This window comes from Leptodactylus fuscus, chromosome 7 (assembly GCF_031893055.1).
Source record: "Leptodactylus fuscus isolate aLepFus1 chromosome 7, aLepFus1.hap2, whole genome shotgun sequence".
Classification (NCBI taxonomy): domain Eukaryota; kingdom Metazoa; phylum Chordata; class Amphibia; order Anura; family Leptodactylidae; genus Leptodactylus; species Leptodactylus fuscus.
In genome coordinates this window covers 39,443,147-39,454,695 of record NC_134271.1, presented here as the reverse complement: position 1 = coordinate 39,454,695, position 11,549 = coordinate 39,443,147, and the positions used below count along the sequence as shown (strand labels likewise).

Sequence of the window (11,549 nt, the reverse complement as noted above, 5' to 3'; positions counted from 1 at the left end):
TGTATACTACTTGCGCTGGAGGTTGCTGATTGGTGCATGGTCTGGGTGTCAGATACTCACCAATATGAAACTGGTAACCTATCCTCAAGGTAGACCAACAGTATAAAAAAAAACACTCCTAAGACCAGAAAACCCCTTTAACTGAAACTATCGAACAGTGATTTGCTTCGGTAAGAAACCTTATCACACTAAAAAAACCATTGAAGTGTCAAAGTTAATATTCTGTGCTATAGTGTAAGTATCTGTTAAAATGTGCTACAAAGTTTATCAGACTTTTACTGTAGATTTGAGAGTCCCTTTAAATTGTTCTGGAAAACAATACAGGTGAATTATTGTTGAAACAGGAGTTGGATACCACAATTATAGAGTGGAGAGAAGGAAGCCTGGGCAACCAAAAGACTCTTGTACTATCACCAAAAAGACAGGATCACTTGAACCCTATGAAGAGAAGCATCCTGAGTAGAGATGAGCGAGTACTGTTCGGATCAGCCGATCCAAACAGCACGCTCCATAGAAATGAATGGATGCACCTGGTACTTCCGCTTTGACGGCGGCCGGCCGCTTAACCCCCGCGTGCCGGCTACGTCCATTCATTTCTATGCGAGCATGCTGTTCGGATCAGCTGATCCGAACAGTACTCGCTCATCTCTAATCCTGAGTATTAACGTATTGCTGTTCTTGGGGTTAGAGCAAGTCTGTGTCCTGGACTAGGCAAATATTTCCTAGAAATCAGTATAGTACAAGTGAAGATAATAAACGTTGCGATTTATTTTACAGAACAATGCCTTTTTCCATTTTCTCCACTACCGAACTACTCTCTACTATGTAGTATTACCAAAAGATAAAGTTATATCTGCTGTCCATGGTAGTAATAAATTCACAGCAACACTGCTCAATAATGGTGTATAATGGTCTCCATGCTGCTGCTAAGTTTATATGAAAGAGAATTAGGGGAGCCAGATCTGTTCTATGTGTGATGTCTCAGGAGACACCATAGCAGCTAGTGTTCATCCACTTTAGAGTTGAACTAAAGGAAAACAGACAATTAGATACAGAGCCTGCAGCGGGGAAAAACACTGCTAACCGCAGGCTATAAGTCATATAATGTCCATAAATAGTGTTCCCTATATACTCAAACCACAACTCAATATATTTTGTAAGTAACCTGAAACAACAGTTACACTGTAAATGCTAAATCTTGCCATTCTTGGGGTGACCTAAATTACGGTAATTGCTGCTACTTGAGTTACACTGTTATTGCCCATTATATGTTGTCCTGCACAGTATTCAAGAAATTGTGTCTTTATATGAGGGTACATTTACACTTTGTTATTGTGGTACAGTTGAGAACATTTCTACAGTGAATTGCAAAGTTTTATTCTCATGTGGCACCTTACCAGCAACATGGTTTATGTCAAGACATTTTCTGATACCCCCACCCCTTTTCATTGCTCCTTAAAGTAATTGCCATATTGTCAGTTACCCCCGAGTGTCATCCAAGTGTCAGGTAACAAAGTGATCGATGTGGATCGATGTGAACGGTATTGAAGAGCATCTTCCATAGCAGATTCAGTGCAACCCTGTAACATTAGTGATCAGGGATGGGAAAGGGCTGTGGCCTTTTTTTAACCCATGGCAACCACAAGGGAAATCGTGATCTCTGCGTCCACAGTTGTTTCTGGTACAATTGGACATGTTGAAATTCTGTGATAGTTGAGATTCCTGAACTGAGAATTCCTGACTGAAAATTGCCTTGCCACAATTATCTTTGAGGGTATGTTTACATTATAAGATTCAAGTCCGTCATTCTGATACATTATAAGGTCAGAACAACGGACTGAAAAGCTGAAAGAAAGAAATAAGACATAAATATGGAGTAGACAGTATACACTGACTGAAGCTTCCATCTTGTTTCTAGCATGACATTGAATGGAGATGGTGGCAGATGGAGAGTGTGCTGTGTGCATCAGTCATTCTGTTGGCTTTTCAGTCAGTTGTTCTGATCCTGTGACAGATCAGAGCAACAGACTTCAATGACAGCAATGTTAACTTAATCTAAGTTGTTCTAGAAATATGATTACCAACCTTTCCCCATGTCCATTTACAGCACATTAAATCCTACATACATTCATCGGGATAGCAAGATGTAGAAGACAAATGCCAGAAAATATTACTAGATATATACCGTTTCAAATCAGTTTAGGAGTTTTTCCACAAGCTCTTTATTGTAATGCATTCATTCTTAAATACAAGTTTTCTATAACAAAAAAAATGGTTTGCAATCCAAGAGTAGGGCCCAAGACCAGGATTTTGAGGGGTCAGCTCTGTTCTGGAGCTACAGTCCACAACTATTATCACCCCAGAGAGACACTGCAGGGGTCTAAAGTGTGTTTTATGTTGAGGCCCTTTAATTCCCCAGGCTACGACCTGCTGGGGCTCCTGTGTGATACCCACCTGCTCCTGAATTGATTTTATCTTCCTAAATGTTAAGAGATATGATTGAAGAGGAGTTAAGCGGAAGTATGAACTCTGGGTGTTCAGTCAGTGGCATATGGCCATGAGGATAATATAAAAGGTGATGAACACATAAAAACCATTAATGTATTTCTGTATGTATTTATGAGCTTTCCAAGATTCTCATGTGAAATAGTTAAATAGCCACAATTTATATTATATTCCACATGGGAGTGAAATAAAAGAAAAATGACTAATGCCAGATACTATGGCCAATATATATAGCATTAATATCTGTTGCAACAGACGCTCTCTTTGCTTGATTTTTGGATTAACACACACAGTGATGTCACGTAATAGGACTAATGTACATAGTAATGTTATAGTATGATAATTTGTACAGTATGTACAGAGGTATTGTGACTAGGGTTGAGCGATCGTGTTCGGAAAAGATCGGATTCCGATCGGCGATCGAGAAAATTTCACGATCGCGATCGGAATTCCGAACACGATCTTTTTAGGTGGGATCGAGATCGGTACTATTTCCCACAATGCAATAAAAAATTATGTAGTCCAGCTCACCCTTGAATAGACAAGAAATACCATAGCCGGGATGCACGGAAACCGGTGGAACTTGAACCGGTGAAAATTCTAGCAGAAGAGACGACGGAATTCCAGCAAACACCAGGCATGGATGAATAGAAAACTTGAACCTTGAACCACTCATTCTGAGCAGAGTGTATACTCAGTGTGAAGGCTCCACTGCATTTCCATAGGAATGAATGGAAGCAGCCGACACACAGCCTTAACCCCCTGCGCGTTGGCTGCCTCCATTCATTCTAATGGGACACTAAACTAACATGTCTAGTAGCTACTTACCTCCAGAGATGGCTGGTCTGCAGTGCCTGGTGTTCTTCACCTTGCTGCTGCTCTACGCTGCTCTTCTCGCCTCGCTGCCCCGCCTCCCAGGTTAGTGTTTAAAGAGCTAGGAAGGCGGGGCTTGTGGCTTAGGAGAGTGTGAGCGGGTACAGGGCAGGGAGATGTGATGTCTCCCCTCCCAGTACCCGCCCACACTCTCCTAACCCGCCCACACTCTCCTAACCTGGGAGACAGGGGGCAGCAAGGCTAGAAGAGCAGCAGCGAGGTGAAGAAGAACACCGGGCACTGGAGCAATCATCTCTGCAGGTAAGTGGACACCAGGGGGGACTAAGTAGCCAGAGGATTAAAAAAAATCCTCTGGCTACTTAGTGATTCACTACACAGCGTGGATTCTAACAATTAAAGCGTTCAATTGTTAGATTCCATGCTGTATAGTGAATAGGATTGCTTTTAAAATCCGATCTCCTATTAATAAAAAAAAAATCCCATTGACTTGCATTGGAATCGGAATTGGGATCGAGATCAGGTTCGAATGAAAAATGATCGAAAATCGGATTTTAAAATCGATCCTGAAAAGTCAAGATCGGCTCAACCCTAATTGTGACAGGACAAGCAAATTCTCTAGCGTTTTCACAGACTAAGAACCACAGTAATATCAAATCATGGAAATAATTAATTTACTGATATCAAAACCCAAAATAAAGGGTTATTGCACACAGTGATGTCACAGAACAAATATAATAGGACCTAGGGACAGCGCAGATAATCGGCAATTGTTACAGTGATAATAAAATATTATACATTCTAAATACATTATAAGTTTGTATATTCTCCCCATGTCTGCATTTGTTTCCTTCCACTCCAAAAATATGCTAATATGTTAAATTAAAATTTAGATTGTGAGTCCCAGTGAGGACAAGTACATTCAGCACTGTGCAAATGAATGAATAAATGAATGATTATTGTTTCCTACAAACCTTATTTTTTAAAAAGGAAGAGAATCAGAAAATTAATACTGTCCTCTTATGCTCCCTGCCAGGGAACAGTGCCCCCTTTGAGCTCTAGCAAGGTAATAGTGCGCCCCCTCCCCCACATCACAACTTGTGCCCCCAGCAAAGAAACAGTTCTCCCTTGTTGGTCCACAAGGAAATAGTATCCTCTTGTGTTCCTACAAAGGGAATAGTTCCCATTTCTCCTCCCAACATAGGTATAGTGCCCTCCTTCTAACCTCCATATAGGCAATAATGCTCCCCATATGTAATATTGCCTTACTTAATGTTCCTCCCATAGGTAATAGTCTCCCCCTCCATGTACGTAATAGTGCTCACCTCAACAGGCAATAGTTCCCCCACCACCATCACCATTCATAATACTCTCATAATATGGCTCCTTTCCCAACCATTGCATCCAGACTAGAGGTGGAACAGCGGGGTACTATTGCCTAATTTTAATTGTAGTTTTCCCCAATAAACGTATGTTTTCGCTCTAATATCATAATCACTTACATATATTCGTTTTATCTCTTTACATTCATATATTTGTTTCACTCAACTCCCTCTTGGTATGTTATTTTTTTTTTTTTTGTCAATGAGAGCGGTGACCCTCTTCCCCACCCCCTATGCAGAGCGAATCATTCTCCCACAGGTAATTGTAACCCCCTACGGTTAAAAAGAAATACTTTCCCCCCTACCCTCACATACATGTGATCTCCTTCATTAAGGTAAATAAATGGAGACTAAGAGGGTCCTGTCACTGTGACTTCTAGGCAGGGGCGTAACTACCGGGGTAACAAGGATAGCAGCTGCCACAGGGCCCAGGACATTAGGGGGCCTGGTGACAGCCACTAACCCTGCATTTTTGTTTTTTTAAATAGGCCGTTACTGGCTGGAGTAACGGGTCCTATTTACATACCGATCCTGGTTCCTGCCCACGGCCGCTGTGAACCGGAGTGGGGGGATCGGTAAGTAAGGCCACAGACCCCACACTATTATTATACTCGGGGGTCTTTTCAGACCCCCGAGTATAATAATTGGAGACCCAGGGGAGGTAAGATAACATAAAAAACACTGTTACTTACCTCTCCGGGCTCCAGGAAGGCTTCAGGCCAACTTGAGTAGTGTCCCTGATGTCACATGACCAGGGCCTACCTGATGTAAGGAACGTCATGTGACCTGGGCCTGCGTTGTGATGCATAAGAATACGTCACGACGCAGACCCAGGTCACATGACGTTCCTTACATCATTGAAGATGGCCAACATCAGCAGGGAGCGCAGGGATAGGTAAGTAACAGTGTTTTTATGATTGTATCCTCTCCTGGGTTTCCGATTATTATACTCTGTGGTCTGAAAAGACCCCAGAATATAATAATTGTACATGGGTGTCCACAATGGGGCACAATACTGTGTGCAGGGGCCACTATGGGGCATACTACTGTGTTCAGAGGCCACTTTGGGGTGTAATATTGCGTGTGTAGGGTCCACTATGGGGCAATAGCACTGTGTGTAGGGGCCACTATGTGGCAATAATAGTGTGTGCAAGGGCCACTATGGGGCAATAATAGTGCATGCAGGAATGTGGGGGGGGTCGGTCGGTCGATCGGGGTCTTCAGCATTGGTCGGAGAGGGGGACCTCATGTCTGAAGTTCCAGGGTGACACAGGGTGACACAGCTTTCATTGGTCATGCAACTGGAGTTGCAGCCAAAGTAGCTTTGCAGGCCTAGCTCTCATCAAACTTGTCGTGTTTGTCAATGGAGGCCTAGGCTAGAATGCCACAGTGTATATTGTTGGCATTAAATATTATAAGAGATAAGTGGGTTCTGACACCCAGGACCCCCAAAATCAATTGCTTAAAGAGGCCATGAGGATTGTGCAAATGCAGTGACCCCTTCAAGAACATTGCACGCTGTCTGTTTCCTAGTGGTAATTACATTGCTCAGCTGCTATGAAACAAACAGTGTACAATGTAAGGGGTCACGGCATTTGTGCTACAGCGCCTTTAAACTACCGCTGAGCATGGATCCTGGCGATTGGACCCCAAGTGATCTGTTATTGATGGCCTATCCTGAGAAAAATAGGTCAGTAATAAAAATGAACTGGAATATCCTTTTAATATCAGAGAATGGAGTCCACACATCTCCTAAAACCACAATCAGTAAAGAGCTGTGGCACTCTGGGGCCATTTTAATAAGATTTTCATGTAGTTGAACAGTCTTAATAATCAGCCAAACCATAGAGATTTACCAAAAATATTAATAGGAGTATATGTATGCCTCTTAGTTATTTTGGTGCATCTCAGGGGTGATCTATGTGCCAGAAGCTGAAATCTATGTAGTTCTTATGAAGTTCAGTTGTTAAATCTAGCTGATAGATTGGCATAAATGTAATGGGGAGCAGGTGATAATATACGTAGCAACTGCACGGAGCCACGGAACAACGATATAACACAGTTTAATAAAGAAAGGAGAAGGGGGGAATGAGAGCGGGAGAGAAGGGAAGAAATAAGTATACAGTAGCTAGGCAAAATGTATAACTTCAATATGACAGTGCGCACAACAGATTGTGGTAGTTACCCCTCTAGTGTCCTTAGTTAGAATCCGCATGCATTGACCAGGAGAGGCCTCTCTTAAAGTAAGTCAGTAAGTCTCTTGGCAGTAGGTGGCAGCAGAAGATCAGACAAATGATAGTTATTCCATAAGCCCCTTACATAAACATGAGTGCGTGAAGTGGCCCTTAAGGCAAAGGGATGGGGGTCCACTTTTGAGGTCTTTGCATTGGGCCCACCAAAGTGTCAAAATGGCCTTAAAGGGGCTCTATCAACAAAATCATGCTGATAGAGCCCCACATAGGCGTGAATAATGAAGGCTATTCAGGCACCGTAAATGTTATATTAAACTACACCCCCCCACCACCCCCGGTTTTAAAATAATAACCTAAAAAAGAATGTGCTCTACTTACGGATCGCGCACCCTGGGCGGGCATTCAGGGTGTGTCTTCATCTTCATCCCCGCCTCTCCTTCCTCCGATGTCTTCGGGTCCCGTCCTCCTCCGGCGCTCGCTCGCGGACACTGATAAAAAAAAATAGCTTGGGCGCATGCGCAGTAGCATGCAGCTTCTACTACGGCTACTGCGCATGCGCCCAGGCTATTTTTTTTTATCAGTGTCTGCGAGCGCCGGAGGAGGATGGGACCCAAGGACATCGGAGGAAGAAGAGGTGGGGATGAAGATGAAGACACACCCTGAATGCCAGCCCAGCGTGCACGATCTGTAAGTAGAGCACATTCTTTTTTAGGTTATTATTTTAAAACGGGGTGGGGTAGTTTAATATAACATTTACGGTGCCTGAATAGCCTTTTTAAAGGCTATTCACGCATATGTGGGGCTCTATCAGCATGATTTTGCTGATAGAGCCCCTTTAAATCACTGCTATTAGTTTCAGCACCCAATATACTAACTGGGCAATCTCAGATCTATCTAACCCAGATCACCTACCTGACAATAGAACCTAATTAGGATGAATCTAACTCTGTCATTGCTCTGGCATGGTGGGGGCTAGAGAAAAAAAAATTCCATCTGCGCTGGAATCACCTATTAAAGAGAACCTGTCATCTTAACAATGTAGTTCAATCTGCAGACAGTATGTTATAGAGCAGGAGGAGCTGAGCGGATGATATATAGCATTGTGAAGAAAGATTTAGTAGTACGTGTTATGCACACATTTATTTTGCTTTCTGTGCTTTGAAGGAGTAACTGAGTCCAGTGGGCGGTCCTAACTGTGATTGACAACTGTCTCTGTATGCACACTCATAGAGAGAATCTGATAGGTCCACCCACTGGACTCAATTACACGACACTCCGTATTAGGTTTCCGTCTTCTGCCGGCAGAAGGCGGAAACCTGTCATGCCAAGTCCGGCGGTGAGCGCCGGTGAGCGTTTTGAGCTCTCTGCTGCGAAACCGTTTTTTTAAACCAGACACAGAGTACTGCATGTCCGACTCTGTGTCCAGTTTAAAAAAACGGTTTCGCCACGGAGTGCATAAAACGCTCACCGGCACTCACGGTCGGACACTTTTCAAACCCATTCAAATGAATGGGTTTGAAAAATGACTGCAGGTTTCCGTCTCCTGCCCTGTTTTGTGCAGGAAGCGGAAACCTGCAGAACGGAGTCCCGGGTGCAGATGTGAACGAGCCCTTAGTCTTTCCAAACAAAACTACATATGAATGTGCTAAGCTCTTCCTGCTGCCTTCAGATAACACAGCATCTTTATAGGGACAGGTTCCCTTTAAAGGATGGAAAGCGATGGTGGAGGGGGTGAAAAGTCCTTTTTAATTTCAATACCACTATACCTAAAGGCCTGGATTATATATTGGATGTAATGTATTTTTATTAAATAATGTTATCTTTGCTTAGACCCCAGCACTATACTACATTAGCCTAAACTGGATTTGTTATCTGTGTGCCAACTCAAAGTGTTCTGGGACCATTATCCGCTTTGTCCAAGGGTGTGCTGGGAATACACACAATGACTAAGAGCCGGTGATGTGGCTCAAAACATGTAGGTTTTTCTTGAGAAGATGAACATCTGTTTTTTCTTAAAATGATGCAATAAATACCTGGTATTAAGTTCTATGGGTGATTACTGATGTTCATCCTTGTCTTGGTTCTTGCAGCCCTTAGGTTGGGGTCACATACCATGCAATTCCTGTCAATTCACCAGCAGCTAACCCATGGCAATGTACATTTGCAACATAGTAGGTAGGATTTAAAGATCCCCTGCACATGCTGCATAAAAATAAGTACAGCAAAGTAAGGGTTGGTTCACATTAGCATATGTATTCCATCCGTTAGAGTCCACATGGAATCCCCCCGGACAGAATACAATCGCAATTGCAAGCGCTGTGATGTAAAACCACACGGACCCCATAGACTATAATGGGGTCCGTGTGCTTGCCGCACACTGCCCGCACGAATCAGTGCGCGGCAAGCACACGGACCAATTATAGTCTATGGGGTCCGAGTGCTTTTACAGCACAGCGCTTGCAATTGCGATTGTATTCCGTCTGGGGGGACTCCATGCGGACTCTAACCGGATGGAATATATATGCTAATGGGAACCTAAAAACATATCTTTTCAGACAAGCCTATCACAATGTCTAACGTAAACCCTCAACTCTCCTCTGTCCCCGCTCCCACATTTCCCCACATGATATGATGCTAACTTTATAGGTCCAAGCTCCATCCACATGTTAAAGGACACGACTGTCGACGGTTCATAAAGTCTTATGTTTATGTAATGACAGTCACCTCTATTACAAAAGTGTCTGACCTCTGCATAAGCAATGCCGCCCCTGCTACCGCTTGTGTCACCCCCTTCTACCTCATAGATTGTAAGCTCTTGCGACCAGGGTCCTCAGTCCCATTGTGTGAAATGACTTTCTTTGTAATGTATCTTTCTGTCTGTATTTGAACCCTACTAATTGTACAGCGCTGCGGAATATGTTGGCACTATATAAATAACATTTTTTATTATTATTATTATAACCAGGGGTCACTGCACCGCAGGTTTTAAAATTACAGCATGTCATTTACTTCTGTGGGTTTTAACCGTTGGGGGAACTGCAGAGGACTAACCAGGGCAGTCGCAACGAAAAATACCCAATTTCAGGTGGTTCTTGAAGTGGCCGTGTAAAATGCTGATGAACACCCCAGCAGTGTTTTTGGCTGTACCTTTAGCCCCACGTTGCAGAAATGCAGCATTTTAGCTGCGGCGGAAAAACTACAGCAAAAAACGCTGCATTTTACAGTGTTTGCAAAAGAATGGGATTCTGTTTAATCTCATCCACACATTGCAAAAAAAAAAAACTGCAGCGGAAAAACTGAATTTTCAAAAACTTCAGCATTTTTCAAAATTGCAGCATGTCAATTACACCTGCGGAAACAATGGCGTTTTCTGTATAGGTATAAAAAGGGCAAAAAGTCCCCACAGGAAAACTCTACAGAAATATAATGAAAAACACCCAATACTTTTCCACTGCATTTTTTCTGCAGCATTTTTTGGAGCCTTAGCTCTATGTATGTATGTTCCCACAGGACTACAATGTTGGGCTCCGTTCTCAAGGAGTAACGCGCCGCTCATTTAGACACATAAACATGTGTCAGAGCGCGGCGCTTCAAAACAGATCCCATAGACTTCAATGTGTGGTTTAAAAGCCTCCCATTGATTTAAATTTTAGCGCGCGTAAGACCGGCACACATTGAAGTCTATGGGATCTGTTTTTGTGAGAACGGAGCCTTGCAGTAGAAAATTTTCAGCATTCCAGCTAGAAATACACAGCATTTATGTTTCTCATCACAGAAATGTTTGCACATTTATGTAAATTGGGAGTTTCCCTAACTCATTCATTTCCATTTACTCTTATTGTTCTACCGGGTGATAGGCCTGGTACATCTTCTGACTGTCTTCTCTGTGTTCACGCTGTGTAAAGATTAGACAGTATGTGTATGAGTTATGTCCTGACTTCTGCAGTATGTTTGCACAGCAGCCCAGTACAGTGTAGAAAACTGGTATTTATAGCAATCTATTATAGATTTCATGATTATTGTGAACTGCATATAAAAAGTGGATATTCCTGTTCTCCTGCTGTTTTCTTCTTCCACTGTAATCTTCTTACTGCATCCACCATATTGCAGAGCATAACACAGTGATAAATAACATATCTTTGTTTGCCAGGTTTGAAGATTTGGTAAAAAATAAATGTATGTAGTTGGTGCACTGGGGGTGGACCTTCAGCTTCCTAGACCCCTGAACCATGCCATGTAGTGAGAGTTATCCCTCCCACTTCTATCTTGCTTGAGCAGTAATAGCAGTATTGCAGGGAGCTTGACTCATTTGCATAACAGATCAAAATTATTCCTCTCCAAATCTACAAAAGTGACATAAATAACAAAGCGATGATGTTTGTGACTGTAATGTGCTAGGAAATGCAGTGGTGGTGGTGGTTGAATATGCTTGGTTTAGCTAGTAAACTCCTTGTAAAGTTTGCTGTGTTTTTTGGAATTGCAGTAGGCAGCTTTGTTCAGAAAAGCATAAAAACATATTAAATAACATGATTTTTGCACAGTGTTTTTTAATTGGCCATGTCTGAAACAGACCAAATAACTGTATCTAAAGATACATACCAACAAGCCAGCTAAGACTTCATTCACATCTGTGTCGGGC

General features: G+C 42.7%; 1 protein-coding gene across 4 annotated transcripts in view; it reads left to right on the top strand.

The window, feature by feature from the left end:
• Positions 1-11,549, top strand: part of SMPD3 (sphingomyelin phosphodiesterase 3) — a 187,202-nt gene that overhangs the window by 147,015 nt on the left and 28,638 nt on the right. The window lies entirely within an intron of this gene.